The 4,899-nt window shown below is 41.5% G+C and overlaps 1 non-coding gene across 1 annotated transcript; it reads right to left on the reverse strand.

Moving 5' to 3' along the window:
• Positions 1 to 805: 805 nt before the first annotated feature.
• On the reverse strand, positions 806 to 878 carry Trnav-cac. Its single transcript has one exon. It is a non-coding gene; the product is annotated as a tRNA-Val (tRNA).
• Positions 879 to 4,899: the final 4,021 nt, after the last annotated feature.

The raw sequence follows: 4,899 nt of genomic DNA on the forward strand, positions 1-4,899 counted from the left end.
TAGGGGCAGAAATCCATTCCAGTACGATTATGCCATAGGTGGTAAATCATTGGAAGCGGTAACGACCGTAAAATACTTAGGAGTTACTATCCGGAGCGATCTGAAGTGGAATGATCACATAAAACAAATAGTGGGAAAAGCAGGCGCCAGGTTGAGATTCATAGGAAGAATTCTAAGAAAATGTGACTCATCGACGAAAGAAGTAGCTTACAAAACGCTTGTTCGTCCGATTCTTGAGTATTGCTCATCAGTATGGGACCCTTACCAGGTTGGATTAATAGAAGAGATAGACATGATCCAGCGAAAAGCAGCGCGATTCGTCATGGGGACATTTAGTCAGCGCGAGAGCGTTACGGAGATGCTGAACAAGCTCCAGTGGCGGACACTTCAAGAAAGGCGTTACGCAATACGGAGAGGTTTATTATCGAAATTACGAGAGAGCACATTCCGGGAAGAGATGGGCAACATATTACTACCGCCCACATATATCTCGCGTAATGATCACAACGAAAAGATCCGAGAAATTAGAGCAAATACGGAGACTTACAAGCAGTCGTTCTTCCCACGCACAATTCGTGAATGGAATAGGGAAGGGGGGATCAGATAGTGGTACAATAAGTACCCTCCGCCACACACCGTAAGGTGGCTCGCGGAGTATAGATGTAGATGTATACTGACATGGATTTACAATCTCAATAGGAGTTCCAGCACCTATGAAACAGAGCTGTCATTTTGGAGAGTACAAGCATTCACTGAAAACCATTAGGAGCATTCACCGAGAACCGTCAGTGAAGTTAAAAATATTTGTTTCCGCCCGGGATCGAACCGGGGACCTTGCGCGTGTGAGGCGCACGTGATAACCACTACACTACGGAAACGCCATGTATAAGTATGGCTTTTATTACATTCAAAGAGGAAACACTTGACTGCTAAATTTTTCCTTTAGTGAAATTTTAAATCATTTTCATAGTAATCTTTTTCAACGCGGGTAAATGTGCACCATCGATTTAGTACAAATTTTCCATTTCAATAAAAGGAGTGTTTTATAAATTCCGAGGTTGGTTGGTGAGCGTGCCGGCTTTAATTACTAGGCAGTGCTTTCCAACGGTTGACCTGAAACTAAATGCATTCTTTAAAGTGCGGTATTGGTAGGCTTAACGAAGCCAGTTCTAATAGTGTGAAGTATACGATGACGAAAAAAGCAATGGAAAATGCAGTGATGAGATTAAAAGAAACGAATCTGAACGCGACGTACGCTAGATCCTCATTGCACAACATTTCTACAATATCAGCTAACACAATGCTCCAGTCAAAACTGACTATTAGTAACAGATTTTGTTAATGATTTCGTACGAGTAGTGACATGTATTCTAAAAAACTTAAGTAAATACTATTTATAGTTCAAGTTCAACAAAAAGAGTATTTCGTTTCGAACTAGTGCAAAATTGCCACGAGTGATGCGTAATACAAATCTAATAACACAGGTGCAGATTCTGACTTCCATTCTGCTGGGGAGCACAGTTGATTCGTGACTGGATAGTTGTCAAAATCTGTTTCACATTTGCCGTCTGTTGGTCAGAGAGTGATAGCTAAATCCACTCCAGTTTTTTCTACGCGGGTCGTTTGATAACTCTGGTAAATTTCTATGAAAGAATGGTACATACTTGTTGCGCCTACATGGTTGGTAAGCTTCATTATTCGAAGGATCCTGCGAAGAATTTCAACAATGTACAGCGTACAATTCATTGCTGAAAGCAGCCTGGATTGGTCAGTGTGTCGAGTGCGATTGAGTATGGAGAAAACCGAGTTTCGTTATTAAACATTTTCATTTGAAGGTTTGGACCGTCGCAACAATCAAAACAGAACTGGGAGAATTTCACGAGGAATCTGCACCATCACTGAAGACGATTTACTTTAGGATTAATTAACTGAAACGTGGTCGGACAAATGCCGAGAAGGCTAGCGCGCTCCGGTCGTCTGCAGAATAAAAATTCGTAAGTTTGCTGAGCCTGTAGGCGTTCAACTGCTCGTGTGCACAATATCCTGCACAGAGAACTGGCGATGAAGATGCGATTGCCGTGATCGCTCACAGTTAGCCAAAAGCGCATCCGGCACAACATTTCAACACAATGTCTGGCAATATTTTCGCAATGCGCATAATGTTTTGCGCCTACTTGTGACTGTTGATGAAACTTGGATCCATCATTACTCACCCGAGTCAAAACGGCAACCAAAACACTGGACAAAATCTGGTGAAAGGTCACCGAAGAACCAAAAGACCATTTTGTCAGCTGGTAAGATTATGGACACTATTTCTTTTTTTTTTGGGGGGGGGGGGGTTCCCAAGGAATAATCTTCATTGATTACTTGGAAAAAGACAGAATCATAGCTGTACCCTATTATGCTTTATCGTTTGAAAACTTGCATTGCCTGAAAGAAAGACCAAGATTGGCACGCAAAAAAGTGCACTTTCACCAGGACAATGCACCATCACAATGGAGAGAGTGCACGAACTGGGCTATGAATTTGTTCCTCATTCATCCTGTTCACCAGACTTACGTATATCTCAAACGAGACTATATCGGGAGGTAAGGTGAGTTGTTAACGAAACCAAACTTTTTTTTCTTCTTTTTTACCAGACTTATCAAACCACCTTCGTAGCTTTTGTTCAGAAGGCTACTTTCGCGCAGTACATTATCCACATCTACGGTTACTGCCCACCCCCCTCGATTATCCCATGTTTCAACCTGCCACAGATACCTAGGATTTTAATTCTATAATGACAATAAAGTCAGTAAAATGTTTTAATATGATAATTTATTTCCGTCAGTGCTTACATCTTTGCTGTTGGATTATTTCAAAGATACTTTTCATATTAGTAATGTTGGTTAGACACAGACCGGCAACCTCAAAAAAAAAAGTTCACCTATTCACTAGTTTGACTGCAGTTTTGTCTCCAGGTTGTCACGATGGTATCCTGTATTGACAACCGCCATATAACGACCACAGAAGTCCAGATTATGCTTCAACTTCTACAAACATATTTCTTACGTTGGATTCCACAGCCGCTGCGAACTCGTGAAAGGTTACGAAAACTGTTTCCAAGGGTTTGAAAGTTTGTTGTTGTTGTGGCCTTCAGTCCTGAGACTGGTTTGATGCAGCTCTCCATGCTACTCTATCCTGTGCAAGCTTCTTCATCTCCCAGTACCTACCGCAACCTACATCCTTCTGAATCTGCTTAGTGTATTCATCTCTTGGTCTCTCTCTACGATTTTTACCCTCCACGGTGCCCTCCAATGGTAAATTTGTGATCCCTTGATGCCTCAAAACATGTCCTACCAACCGATCCCTTCTTCTAGTCAAGTTGTGCCACAAACTTCTCTTCTCCCCAATCCTATTCAATACCTCCTCATTAGTTACGTGATCTACCCACCTAATCTTCAGCGTACTTCTGTAGCACCACATTTCGAAAGCTTCTATTCTCTTCTTGTCCAAACTAGTTATCGTCCATGTTTCACTTCCATACATGGCTACACTCCATTCAAACACTTTCAGAAACGACTTCCTGACGCTTAAATCTATACTCGATGTTAACAAATTTCTCTTCTTCAGAAACGCTTTCCTTGCCATTGCCAGTCTACATTTTATATCCTCTCTACTTCGACCATCATCAGTTATTTTACCCCCTAAATAGCAAAACTCCTTTGCTACTTTAAGTGTCTCATTTCCTAATCTAATTCCCTCAGCATCACCCGACTTAATTTGACTACATTCCATTATCCTCGTTTTGCTTTTGTTGATGTTCATCTTATATCTTCCTTTAAAGACACTGTCCATTCCGTTCAACTGCTCTTCCAAGTCCTTTGCTGTCTCTGACAGAATTACAATGTCATCGGCGAACCTCAAAGTTTTTACTTCTTCTCCATGAATTTTAATACCTACTCCGAATTTTTCTTTTGTTTCCTTTACTGCTTGCTCAATATACAGATTGAATAACATCGGGGAGAGGCTACAACCCTGTCTCACTCCTTTCCCAACCACTGCTTCCCTTTCATGCCCCTCGACTCTTATAACTGCCATCTGGTTTCTGTACAAATTGTAAATAGCCTTTCGCTCCCTGTATTTTACCCCTGCCACCTTCAGAATTTGAAAGAGAGTATTCCAGTAAACATTGTCAAAAGCTTTCTCTAAGTCTACAAATGCTAGAAACGTAGGTTTGCCTTTTCTTAATCTTTCTTCTAAGATAAGTCGTAAGGCCAGTATTGCCTCACGTGTTCCAACATTTCTACGGAATCCAAACTGATCTTCCCCGAGGTCGGCTTCTACCAGTTTTTCCATTCGGCTGTAAATAATTCGCGTTAGTATTTTGCAGCTGTGACTTATTAAACTGATAGTTCGGTAAATTTCACATCTGTCAACACCTGCTTTCTTTGGGATTGGAATTATTATATTCTTCTTGAAGTCTGAGGGAATTTCTCCTGTCTCATACATCGTGCTCACCAGATGGTAGAGTTTTGTCATGACTGGCTCTCCCGAGGCCATCAGTAGTTCTAATGGAATGTTGTCTACTCCCGGGGCCTTGTTTCGACTCAGGTCTTTCAGTGCTCTGTCAAACTCTTCACGCAGTATCTTATCTCCCATTTCGTCTTCATCTACATCCTCTTCCATTTCCATAATATTGTCCTCAAGTACATCGCCCTTGTATAAACCCTCTATATACTCCTTCCACCTTTCTGCCTTCCCTTCTTTGCTTAGAACTGGGTTGCCATCTGAGCTCTTGATATTCATACAAGTGGTTCTCTTCTCTCCAAAGGTCTCTCTAATTTTCCTGTAGGCAGTATCTATCTTACCCCTAGTGAGACAAGCCTCTAAATCCTTACATTTGTCCTCTAGCCATCC

The sequence above is a fragment of the Schistocerca piceifrons genome, chromosome 8, assembly GCF_021461385.2.
Source record: "Schistocerca piceifrons isolate TAMUIC-IGC-003096 chromosome 8, iqSchPice1.1, whole genome shotgun sequence".
Classification (NCBI taxonomy): Eukaryota; Metazoa; Arthropoda; class Insecta; order Orthoptera; family Acrididae; genus Schistocerca; species Schistocerca piceifrons.